Source organism: Ambystoma mexicanum, chromosome 12 (genome assembly GCF_040938575.1).
Source record: "Ambystoma mexicanum isolate Mex_15411 chromosome 12, UKY_AmexF1_1, whole genome shotgun sequence".
NCBI lineage: Eukaryota > Metazoa > Chordata > Amphibia > Caudata > Ambystomatidae > Ambystoma > Ambystoma mexicanum.
Window position 1 is genome coordinate 1,180,817,708 of NC_090936.1, and position 13,872 is coordinate 1,180,831,579.

The following is a 13,872-nucleotide window of genomic DNA, read 5'->3' on the forward strand; positions in this document are numbered from 1 at the left end:
TCATCAGGGTCTGATCCATATAGATTCCAATTGCTCCACAGTCTAAGTAGGCTTCTAAAGCATGTATCTTCTGGGGCTCGGGTTAACTGACAAGGGGGATCATAATAGCGAAATGTGAGACCTGGTGGGTACTCTCAGTGCTCGACAGCCGGGTCTCAGAACCAGCCGGGCTCACTAGTTTTCCAAAGGGGTTGTGGTTTTACTGGTGGACTCCATTGCCCCTATAGGTGTATGTTTGGGTTTGGCTTGGAAATCACACAGAAAATTACCAGGTTTGACGCAATATAAACAAAGTTGCAGTTGATGTTGTCAGTTCCTTTCCTTCTTGTTTAAGGGGCCCCTAACACTCCCCAATTGCATTGACTCCGGTGCAGGCTCAACTTATCGAGAGGTGCCTGTCGGTCAGACATACACTGATCTGAACTCAGGCCGGGATCGGTCTGATTTCCTTTCCTGCAGACGGTGGTCTAATTGCACCACAACATCAATGAATTCCGAATACAGTTTTGGGGTGTTTAGTTTACGACATGAGCCAAAACACCTTGCAATTTCCCATGGAGGCGTTGATGAACCAGTGAAGTTTGTTTCTGTTCAGGCTAATTTGTCTTTGCCACAAGTCTGTTAAACGTGGAGATATACGCTAGAAGATCTTGTGGTCTTTGTTTTAGTGATAAGAGATTATTGGCTAAAGCCAGAGCCTGTGCTTTTCTTGTGAACAACTTCTGTAATTCCGCTTGACAAAAATGACTTAACAAATGATCATCCCGTTCTACCAAGGGTATGGACCAGTTAGCGGCATGACCCCCCAAATAAGACGAGACAAAAGCCACTTTGGTTTGTTCATTAGTTAACGACTGAGGTCTACAAATAAAGTGTAAATTGGATTGATTCATGAAAATGGCATATTTCGTGGGATCACCAGTAAATCTCTCAGGTGGAGCTAAAGGGACATAAGCCGGGGCAACCACTTGTAAAAGAGCCTGTATGGGCTGAAGGGGCACCATGAGAGCTGGTAATGGAGCCTGACCTGCCTCCATTTTGTTGTTAATCTCCTAGCCAATTCTTTGGTTATTTCCCCATTTACCAACAACACTCTTCAAAGAGCGTTGATTTCAGATCGGGCTGCGTGTACCTCAGCTCGAAGTTCCCCTAACAAAGTGGATAGGTGATCTACATTTGTGGTCTCCCCCTCATCCAGTCAAGACAGAAAACGTGAACTTAGCGTTCTGTAACGCTTCCCTGGTGTCTTGCAGGGACGGACGTTGACCTACCTGACCAGTGGCTGTAGAGGTGAATGCGGAGTACGATATGATGAATAATACCCAAACCTCTTGATGGAGCATACTGTAAGCACACCCGCCCTTGCCTCCAAAGAGATAGGATTGTTTGGTTGGGTTGTGATGGAGCTGATACTTCTGTGAGCTGGTGATTTTCTTAATGCTCCTTGGTGTTCCAGTAGGCTCTGCAGTAGGAGACAGTATGGGAACCCTTAGTGCTTCTGAGGACCAAAACATGTGCCCTTCTGTTTACTATCCCTCCCAATTTCCGGTTGTCTAAGAAAGGCTTACCCGTGTTACTTATCTGTACATACACAACAGGTAGATGGTGGTTGGTGATAAAGATGAAGAGCCTCTACGACGTGTTCTGAGTGAGCTGTAATGTGGCAATAAGCCTCTATCCGGGGGCATTACCATTAGGCGGTAATGGCCCGCCGGCGAGGGGCTTATTGTTATTAGTATTCCGGGGTCTTTAGCCCCAGGATACTAATGGCATTCTTATTTCTTTCAATCAGCATTTGTTTTGCCGTTTGAAAAGGCGGCTTCTGCAGTAGGCATTAGTTCTAGAGAGAGTAGAATGCGCATACTGCTTTATTACTACGGATCAAAAGCGCACCATTTTGGGCCAAGTTGATCCGTAGTAATGAATGGGGAGGTGAGTAAGGAGGCTTTCAGACCCGGCGCAAGATGTACGCCGATGCGTAAACGGTATTAAACTGTGGTAAGGCTCGCAATTGAACCAATCTACGTTCAGTGTTTCCTGTGGCATCGGTGCATGGGCTGTGAGGAAGTGCTAGGCAAGAAAAATGATTTCTTTTTCATATAATTGCAAACCAAAAGTCATCTGGATGATACTGTTATTAAGCTAGCTATATCCTGTCTGGAAATGATTAGCATGCATTAACTTAATTCTTTTCAATGACTATCCTGCAATTCCATTCTAAAACATGTAAGTTGTTACATAATGCATAATTACTGCATTGCTACTTTAAAACACTGAATTGTCTCCATGTTTTTTAGTAAAGTTTTGGTTAGTGTATCTAAATCATATAATGTAAGCTACATATAATTTTTCTGAGGATATTGGTTCATATTGATGGGTGAACACTTCTAAAAATGTACATGATCACATGGCCAAATGATTTTGATGACAAACCTTGTTATGTGGCCTGCTAATTGCATAATCTGTGCAACTGGTGCTCAACCCATGTTCTGATCTCAAACTCCTTGACATTCTATCTTGTCACCCTGTTGCTTTATACCAGTTACCCTGAAAGTGAGATGACTGCAAAACTACAATGTTCCACCTAGTTTGCCCAGTTCGCTGCCTGCTATGCCACCCACTCTGCTTAATCCAGTAGTTTAATTCCTCTTACATAATGAATATGTAGTGATCAGTAGTTCCATCTGGTCTGTACCTCTACAGAGCTACTGCAATGCCATACACTGCAGTTAGACTCCAGAGCTTGCGTTGCTCTACGATAGTGACTGCATTATATACTAGCAGCTGTGGGAGCGAGCTGGCCAATCCAGAGCTGCAAACAAAAGCGAAATCTGTAAGTAGCTGCCTGCAATTCATGCTGGGTCTCTGCGCCTCTGCCCAGCCTTGACCCGGTCCTTGGAAGTCTCCACTGGAGTGCCACACCTCAATACCCTGCACACCTCCTTCCTCACCTGAAGGTCCTGGAAATAGTTATTCCCAATCCCGAACATATGGGGAATTTCTTTTTAACAGAAGCATGAATTCATCAAAGCCTTGTCCCCTTAACAACAAACAAAAAAGTATCAGCACACCAGATGATGGCTCTGAGTGCTAGTAGCGGGGGGCTGGAGTGCTAGATGCGTGGGGCTGGAATGAAGCGCGGGGGCTGGAGTGCTAGATGCACTGGGATGCAATAATGCATGGGGGCTGGAGTGCTAGATGCACTGGGATGGAATGATCCACGGGGGCTGGAGTGCTAGATGCGTGGGGCTGGAATGAAGCGCGGGGGCTGGAGTGCTAGATGCACTGGGATGGAATAATGCATGGGGGCTGGAGTGCTAGATGCACTGGGATGGAATAATCCACGGGGGCTGGAGTGCTAGATGCGTGGGGCTGGAATGGTGCGTGGGGTGGACCTGCAGTGCTAGATGTGTGGGGCTGGAATGATGCGTGGGGTGGACCTGCACTGCTAGATGCGTGGGGCTGGAATGATGCGTGGGGGGCTAGAGTGCTAGATGCGTGGGGCTGCAGTGCTAGATGCGTGGGGCTGGAATGCTGCGCTTGTGCTTACTGACTCATGTTTGAGGACCATTACTAGCCTTCACCTACCCCCGAAAGTGGTACTTGACGCTATATTGAAAAAAGCTGTCATCAATGACAGGCAAGTGCCATCTTGTCCACCTGAAGTTGACCATTACCCTGCCTGCTGCAAAACCCATGCAACGTACTTAGGGCCTCATCACGAGTTGGGCGGTAATGCCGGCGCTATTAGCGCCAGCGCTAATAGCCCTACCGCCAAACCCCCCGGCGCTATTAGCGCCGGATCACGGGTTTGGCAGAAGGATATTGCCCATTCCCCATTGGGCCCATTCGGGAATTCCTCATTCCCCATTGGGCCCAATGGGGAAAATTTACGCCAAAAATCGGCAATTTTGCCACGGATTTCCCCCCAGCTCACAGCTGGGGGGAAATACGCCAAAGCCATGATCTGGCGGACCCTTAAATGCGGCGGTAATAGCGCTACCGCCGCATTTAAGGGTTAACGCCAGACTCGTGATGAGGCCCTTAGTCTCAGGCTGTAACTTTCCTCTAACATTGTGAACCTTTTTGTTTATGAAGCTTTTTAATTTCTCCTAACACACAAAATGATGGGTCAAGCATACAATATATGGGACACCGCCCCGTGCAACACTGACTGCACCCCAGAGTCTTTTAATCATATTTATTTATTTGTTGCCATTCTTGCAGCTAACCTTTTCCATCTTACAAATGCTCCTCTTACTTCCGCGGTACACAGACATGCTGTATTGTTGCTCATTTTATGTCTTGGGTACAAATAACTTCTGGTGACATTTAAACTAGTAGTACAACATTTCCAATCAAATATGTGTGTTGGCTAATCAAAATTTTAATGAGCAATCTCAGCTAATCAAATTTTGAAAACTCATTCATGCCTTGAGATATTGGATTAACAGAGCATGAACATTACTAGATGGCAGCTGTACAATGAATTACATTGTACTAGGAAAGGAGGAGAAGGAAAGCAGAGGGGGATTTGGAGGAGAAGTGCTATCAGAATGGCAGGGGTCGACAAGGTGTCCCTTGCAGAGCTGAGTTTGGAACTTTGCCCAGGGTCACACAGCTTAGTTAAGTGGTGGAAGCTAAGATTAGAACTCACATCTTTCGGAAAGTCAGTCACGAGATAGCATGTGCCTGGAAATGCACTATTAACTTGGCTTCTTAGATGTAAGTTTCCCAATCTGCAACACGCGAAATTTCTCGCTGACTCGCTCACCGCCCAGCACTGAGTCTCTGCGTCCTGCCTGGTGCAATGTTTACCTTGGACATAAGCCCCGTAGGAGAGTTAAATGCACAGTCACCTCCAGCAGAGTGCATGCCCACGGTGACTCAGTACTTTCACAGCCCCAGCTCACACATTCTTGCACACCTATTCAAAGAGATCAGGTCGCCATGGTGAGACAGCAACGCACAACAAAGAGGCAGGACAGGACTCTTTCTCGGTTCACCTCCCACGTCAGCTGAGGAGGCTGTGGGTCCAGGAGTAAAGCATTCACAAAGCCAGCAGGTATGCATTGTTTGAACCACAACCTTGAAGCAGGGTCGGACTGGGACAAGAAACAGGCACGGACACCAAAAAAAGTGGCCCTCAAACCATCATCCGTTAATCGCGTCAATTCACGACTTTACCGAAAATGCTACTTCTGGAGGGTTCATGGTGTTTGTTGCATGTTATGTTTTGTGTAAACGCTTGAGAAAGTGAGAACGTTCCTTGTGTTCTTCATCACGTGGCTAAATACTATACGTGCAGAGCCAGACTCAAGGCATGTCTACTAATTGCCCCCAGTAATGAAAATAGAGTTGCATTTAATAAGCAGTACAGCCAAGTGATGACACCGCCAAATACCTTGCCTGTTGTATTTATTCTCAAACATTTCAACACAACTCATACAATCTCTTGGGGTGACAGCGGGTGGTCAGAGAGGCTGCCAACATGGCATACGTGTGCCAAACAGGACCGCCTTACATCACACTGCATTACAGGTCAACAACTACTAACGGTTACTTACCCATCCCAGTTCTGGGCTTCTCTGGCTGCTGGTGGCTGGAGTGGATACCTGAGGTTTTGTCTGACTGAGAAAACAAACATAAAAAGAATACAAATATAGAAACAATCAACAGTATATGATATGATATGGCATTTATAATGCGCCTATACACAAGTGTTTCAAGGCGCGACGAGGCAAGGGAGGGGGACCAGAGGGAAAACAGAGACAGCGATCCTACTGGGCCAGGTGACCTTGAGATCGCACAAGTGCAGGGGAGGGGGGAAGGGGAGAAGTGCAGTGAGAGGGGAAGTGCAGGACATAAGCTAACCGTAAAAAATAAAATAAGATAAATAAATAAATAAAGACAATAAATAGAAGTGCAGCCAGCCGGTGTATATTGCATACATACACATACATACAGTTCAGGGGTGATCGTAACAGAGATAGGATAAGCAAGAGGTAAAAGAGGCCCCTAGATATCAGGCATCATCCAAGAAACAGGTGCAATCCCTGCGGCTGTGGAGTGAAGAGCTGGTAGTGCACAACATAACAACACACAACATAACAACACTGCAGAAATCTAACCAGTTCCGCAGCGCCTGTAAACTATAACAATTCCGAGAAAACCAACACAGCAAGCAGAATGCACGCATCTGACCACACCAGACACGCTGCATTCAAGCTCCCACTTACACCCATCATATAATGTGCATTCTTGTATAGCGTGCTTTATACTTGCACCTGATTACTCATGATGGTAAGTGCTGTAATGACAGGTGTTACAATTCCAATGAATAATGCCCAGTGTGTGAACCACCTCAAAAAGATGAAACGCGGAATAGGCTTGTGAAGGATTCCAACTTGAGAAGTGCAGGCTGGCTCCACCGTGATGTGAGCAACAACGGCAGGTGAGTACCTAATTTGTGAGCAGCCCACCGGGTACTCCAGGCAGTAGCCATGGCCCCGGCATTTGATGATGATTTGTTATTTAAATCGCGCGTTTGCCAGAGCATTGTACATAGAACATATTCCATACAATTTTTCCCAACTGAAGTTGGTACTCATTTATCAACCTCGGATTAGTGAAAGAGTGAGTTGGCCTTGCCGGGATTTGAACCTGCGATCTGCAGATCACACACATGATAGGCATCTAACCCAGGGGCAGTGACACGTTATTAGGGGCAGAAAGCATCTCCCTAGGTGAAACTTTCCCACTTTGTAAGGGGCTCCAGGAACCTATCACCTGTCCACACTCCCCAGCGGCAACAGGCAGCTTGCCAATGTGCACCAGGATCCTTTCCGTTTTCACATAACTTTGTGTGGTGGGCGAGGCGCTAGATAATGATAGCCATGTGTTATTTATAAAGTGCTTTTGGCAAAGCACGCCAAAGCTCTTTACATAGAACATATTTTCTATACGATATACATATACAATATACATAGAACATATATTCAATACAATATCACCCAACGAAGTTGGTACTCCTTCATTTATCAACCTTGGAAGGATAAAAGGCTGAGTTGGCTTTGTCAGGATTCAAACCTGCAACTTGCAGATCCCACACACAGATAGCAGAAGGAAGCGCTCAACCCACTGAGCCATCTTGCTGGAAATCTGGCAACTTTTCTGGACCAAGTAGGCACCTTCCCTGGTTATAACAGGCACAGCCCCGGCTGCCCATCTCCCTTTCCTAATCTGATGTTCTGCTGGATGTTAGGAGTGAAATAAAAGGATATTGTGGCTGGGCCCCCATAATGAGTATCTGGCCTCAACTTTGGACCCCACACTTATCCAGCTCGCATTCCCTGTGGCATTACCCAAGCTTACCTCTGCCCTTCGTCGCCACGCCTTCCTTGATGACAGCTATGCGACAGCCGCCATCTTGTGAGCGTGCACTCGCTGAAATGCACGGGTCCTGTCTCTGATCCATCCACACCCCTGAGTGACCTCATTAAAAAAGGATGGACTCTAGTATCGGGGTCTGCAACCTGCAGCTCTTCAGATGATTTGGACTACAACGCCCATGATCCTTCACCATTCCCTATACTTGGGGTGATGATGGGAGATATTTTCCAAAATATCTGAGAGCCAAAGGTTGCAGAGCCCTGCCCTAGAAGCACACACCAGTGAATCAACTCCTGCATCAGTGTCCCTAGAATAATGATCTGTAACCTGTGGTTCTCCAGATACTCTGGACCACAACTCCCATAATCCCTCACCATTGGCTATGTTGGCTAGGGTCAATGGGAGTTGTAGTCCAGTGCATCTGGAGCGCCAACAGTTGCAGACCCCTGCTCTAGAGTGAAAGCTTCAAGTAAGTGCACAATAAAACTATGGGCTGTAGCGGAGACAATCAAGAAAAGGCACCCGCAGTGTCTGTCGCGACGCGGGTGCCTGTCACATAGTCAGACTCAATAGGTCACCTTAAACTTAGCAGCCATTGAGTATGGGGTCCAAAAGGGTGCATCTTCAACAAAGGCATATTTATGTCCTCTGGGTGCTGCCATGCTCCTTCTATATATGAAAAACCTGGTAAACAGAAAAGCTCACATTTGTAAAGGAGAAGTGAACATAAATAGGTAAATTAACTGCTTTGCACTAAAAGCAATATAAATACATGCTAAAAGAAGACAATTAAAGCTATGCATAATTGCACGAGTATTTGGGTGCGGAAAAGGGAAATTCGGTCTTAATGCATGCACTTTATGTCACTCTTTGCCATACATCTATCCAAGCAAAGGGCCGCTTTGCCTTTTGGAGCGCCTAAAGAACTCTCTTTGTCACCAAGAGCTATAGTACTCTTAACCACAGTGCACAAGTGTCCTCTCCAATAAGACCAATCCCGCTAGTGGAGCGCCAAGAAGCAGTCTTTTACTCTTCGTTCTATTTGTGCTGCCTTAAGAACTTAAGAAAACTGTAGCCCCACATAACACAATATAGCATGACATAACACAGCCCCCATCCCCCACGCCCCGGTTGCCTGCACGGGCAGTTCCGGTGTGGTGAGAAATTCCAGCATTGGCCATGGGTGCTGCGTGCGTCCTGAATATGTGGGCCTGGGGTCACACACGGGTGGGCAAGCTCTATTATTAGGCGTTCCTTCCCACTGGAAGAGGAATTTCAACGGTAGGTGGGGGCTCTCTGGGGCAGGTGCCCCTGTTAAAAGGTCAATATTTATCCAGCAGTGGAAGGCCTGGTGAGCCTGGGCTGAGGGGGAGGGAGGCCGCAAATGTCGCTTCAGACAGAGCACGTCCTATAAGGCTGCTCAAGACAAGACGGCCCTGTGTGGACACCCCCTCTCCGATCAACCCTGCCTCATTGGCTGCTCCTCTTCTCGGAGACCACGAAATACACTTCTTCATTGGGGGTGAGGCTGTCCTTCTGGGGTGGCTGCCCCCCTTCAGGTGGGAATAGGATTAATGTTCTGGCTCTAGAGGAGGGAAATCAAAGAATGACAGCTGCCCATGGCAAGGGCGACTAATGTTACTTGCATAATAAACAGGGGAGTAGCTTTACTACTTACTGCATAGCATCATGACGGCACAAAGTGTTGTCTCAGCGGTGTATCCGGGCCTCGGCAGGACCCAGGCAGGCAGGCAGGCAGCTTGAATAGGGTTTGTTCTTTGAGGCAATAGGGTTCGCTCTTTGAGGCCTGCTCACAGTGCTCCCTCGTCGCCAACAGCACTTCCAATGTGCTCTTTCAGTATGTGCTGTTGTGTTCTTCGTCTCGGGAAGATAGCTCAGGGGCAACATGCTCGCCTTGGAAGCAAGATGACACGGAGCAACACAGGTTCGATCCCTGGGTGCGTGCTTAGAAACCTCTGGGTATTAAGCGCGTTATAAATAACCAATCATATCATATCATATCTTGCTGGCAGCGCCACGCCGGTGGATGGGATACTGCCTCATGCTTTTGTGTGCTACATTCATCAAAGCAAAGAGAAAACTTAGTAAAGTGTTAACTTTCTTTGATGAATGTGCCTGGCTGTGCACGCATGAATGCATACTTCCAGCAAAGCGCCGGCAACATTACTTTTGTCAAAATCTATGGTTGTTGTTGTCAGTGCTTAAAAACGCTTATAAAACCGCCCCAGGGAGATTTACAAAACCGGCACATGATCACTCCCAACCCCAATCTCGTTGGGCCAGCGGCCGAATGACCGATAGGCCAGTCCGCCCCTGCCTTGAAGATATGTTTTCTGTATGTCTTGCCAACATTATCCATTGCAATGTGTAGGTGCGTATTTCTGGATTTATATTGGGAAAGGCTGAACCACAAGTCAGAGGATGCAGTATGTCTCAATGACGGTGTCAAGACTGGATGATCTCACCTGTATCTTCAAGTGAACTCTCTGGTTCTTCCAACTTCTTCCTTCGCCTGGTAGACTTAGCCGACTTGTCCTTTTTTTCTTTTTTATGATGCAAATAGGGACGAGCTCCCTCAGCAGCCATCTTGACCTGATAAGGATCCAGGCTACGGGACAGCCAAGGAGCAAGCCCCCTTTCAGGGAAAAAGCCTTTGGCAGAAAAAACTGGAACAGAAACGGAAGAAAAGTGATACAAGGTAAAGTCGGCACTGGTAGGTATTGGTGACACGGACCGACTCAAGAAAGAGTGAGAGTGATCAGCGAAGCAGGAAAAAGGGAAAACAGGAGAGCTAACGTGAGAGCGTACAGAGATGTACACAAGCGTCTCAGGAAGACCATAAGCAGGTGTCATGATTCCTGCCCCTCATGTTCCCAGCCCTCCAAGATGTCAGGCTGGAGCCAGGCCACAATCACCTACATGGCCCTCAAGGGCCTCTCCATCCCTCCAAAGACCCACTTGGAGTCAGACTTGGCGCTTGTGGCACCAGACTCACTCACTCCCATAGGATAACATTGGGGATTGGACTTGTAGTGCAGTGATGGGGACAAGATGGATGCCCCCACATATTTTGGTTCCCAGAACTGCATGTGCGGTCTAGTCTTTTGGTTGTGGTTCAGCCCAGAGACACCTGGGATATCCAGAGACTATTTAAGCCACACCCAGGCTGAGAAACATGCTTTGCGTTTTCTGCACCTGCAGCGTGACACTCACCGTGTTCGGATCGTTCTCCAGTCGGCCTGCATCTTTCTTCTGCGCTCAGCTCCTGCAAGAACAAGAACACCGTTAGGAACAGCCTTACCTTGCAGCGCTTCTGCCCATCATTCATCGCTCCTTCTGTTCTGCGGGCATCTTCAGCGGTGTCATTCCCATCCCGGTACACCGCTTCCTAAGGAAAAGGGAAAAGAACAGAACAAAGGCATTAGTAAGCATTCTGCAAATCTTTGCTTATTTTTAAATACTGTACGAGCTTCAAACGCTTACCTGAATCCCAGCCGCTCTGGGGGAACTCTGTCTCTGGAACTTCTCATCCATCTGCAAGAGGGGAAATACACTCCAGGTTAGCGTGGAAACATCTAGAGGTGCTGCATACCGCGCTTACTCACCGCATTTGTTCTTCATAACCGGCATCCACGCTGAAAACGTCGCAGCACCTAAAAGACACAGAAAAAGTACTCCGTTCAATGCAAATACGAAAGGGGGGCATCGCGCATCGCGCTCTCACTCACCTTCAGCGCTACTCATCTCAGCAGCACGCCGCCATCCCTAGACGCCGGCCATCATTTAAGGAAGGAAAGGAACAAAGTTAGAGAACTGTTCAAAAGACTCATTATACTTACCTGTCGGACTCTTGCCAGTGAAGTAACTAAGCAGCAACGAGCCCGCATCAATCAACGCGCCCCTGCGCTGAAAGCAGGACAGAGAGCACACTATCCTAGAAAACAAGGTGAGCTGTGGAACAAAGCGAAGGGTTGGACCCTCGGGAAAAACGGGTTCAAGCACATAGAGACAATAAGGAGTTAAACTCTACCAATCCTGTGTTTCAGGCTCAGTCTCCAGTCGAATAGCCTCCGGGGAAGGGTTCGAGGTCGTAAGCGGTCAGAACAGGCTGAGTGACGTCCCCGTGGATACCAGGTGAGCGTTACAGCAGGAAAGGAAATATGAAAAGCTAGAGTTAAAATCCCCAAAGACGGAGTAAGAAGCCAACTACAGAGCGAGAACTGAAAGGATATGAACGGGAAAGATACTGAGTAGAATACGGAAATAGGAAAAATAGGAATGAATACCCGAGACGGTGACAGGAAAAATAGACAGAATCCTAAACATACCTTAGCAGCAAGGAATCCCAAGAGACAGGAAAAACCACAACAGCTGGAATCAAAGGGAGGCAGAAAGGAGATAGCACTAGAAGTGAGTCAGTGGGGTAAACTCAGAAACTGTCAGCGTAGTGAATCAAAGATGATACAACGTGCTGACTTGTTAGAGGAAAAGACCTAAATAATGTTTGGCGGCCATATTGGGAATGCATAGACCGTCAATGTGGAACATACACAACCATGTTAGGAGAATCTCCACCTATTCCAATACTTCCAAGCCTGATGCATGACAGACAGCCCCCGAATTGGACAGAATACTACAGATGAGGCTGGCAGAACCTGGTGTGCCTGTTTCTCTGTATTAATTCATTATTCGGTCCCTAGCATTTGGAAGGAGAATATCTAAGTGCCGGTTTATGACTGCACAGGTGGATGGTTGCAAGGGTTGCAAGGGTGCACTGTTGGACTGGCCAGATTGGAACCCAGGATTTTCCCAGGTAGCCTATTGGGGACATGGAGCGTGTTTGACCTATACCAGGTGCCATGGGGCTGGAGAGAAGGCACTGCCCATTCAAAGCAAAATTTGCAAACACTTCATATTTGAACATGCATTAGTTTGCATGCGATTGCCTACTGTGTTGCGCAGTGGATCAGAACAGGCATGACTAGAACACGACATTCTGTTTCATTGGAGCTGCAGCTTTATTTACTAATCATTGGTAGCAACAAGGAAGGACAATAATGAATCGTTTATTGATGCAGGTTCTGTTGACAGCCCCAGGTTCTGAAGTCGACCAGAATCCATCAGACTAGTCCTGATTTGCCAGTATCCGTCTATATGCACCCTAAAATACCATTTAACAAGCATTGGAAGTGCCAATGGTTTGGGATTTTCTGTAGGCATGGCAAAGGCACTTGCCAGGCACAGCCGTAGACGTATCAACTACCCATTGTTGGTAGCAAGTGCAAAATGGTGCGAGTACCTGGACATCTAATAGCGGTGCCTGGCAAAAGCTTAAAACGTAAGCACAGGCCAAAATTGTTGTGTTTGCCAATGCTTGTTTTTAACAGGACTTCAGTGAAGGACACGCAGAGTGGTTATAAATCGAGTGGCTTTAGGCAGGTCTGGTAATATATTGATATTATACCAGTAGCTTGTATACAACTCCAATTAAGTCATTGGGCCTCATTATAAGTTTGGTGGTATCCGGGCTGGTAAATCCGGTGGGATACCACCAACCGGGAGTACCGTAGCCACCCGTTCCTTGGAGTAGCATAGGACTCCATGGGGGCCGGTAACACTGGTGCCGGTAATACCGGTTGTTTTTTTGCCAGTGGGGTGCCTCAGTTACCACCAGTTCTTGACTGGAGGTAAATCAGGCCACCCCACTGTCAAACCTGTAGTATGCTAGTCCGTAAACGTGATGGTAAACCAGGACATTAATTCCGAACTGGCATACTTATGATGAGGCCCAGAAAACTGCTTTGAACAAATGCTGGCAAGCACTTTGAATGCAAAGCCAGATGGTAAGGCTTGATTAAAGCAACCTCAAAAGAGTTCCCATGAGGAGGTGCTTTGGGCTCAGAGGCAGGAATGGGTGGGAAAGGCCATAGGGATTAGCATGGCCATGGGCAGGCAATGGCTGGGCACATAACCAAACAATACCTAGAGACTGTGTGTCCCTCCTCATATGCCATTCCTCCCTATTTATACTTTTAAGCAATAGTTTCGGCTTATAGGAGTTGCAAGGGACACCTAATAGCCAAAACTAAAAAGTCGACTATTCATGGAAGACCCCTGCCCTTTATCCGGTGACCACCCTTGGGTTGCTTGGGCTCAAAGGATACAATCGCTTGCTACGCTATGGGGCTGGTGTGCTAACATTTTTAAAGGATATTTCTGGCTCCTAGTCCAGCTCATGGGGGGGGCGGGGGCGGTGGGGCACAATATCTACAAGGGAATAGCACCTGAGGCATTTCAGACCAGTAAGTGGATGCTTTAGGTAAAGTGCTCCACCTGGGTGATTAGGTCCAACCCAAAATAAACCCTCATCATATAAAGGAACACAGTGATTGTAATACAAAGGAAACAGCATGCAAGGTTGTGTGTTTTCTTTATGTAACTGCTTCAAGGTAGTCAAAA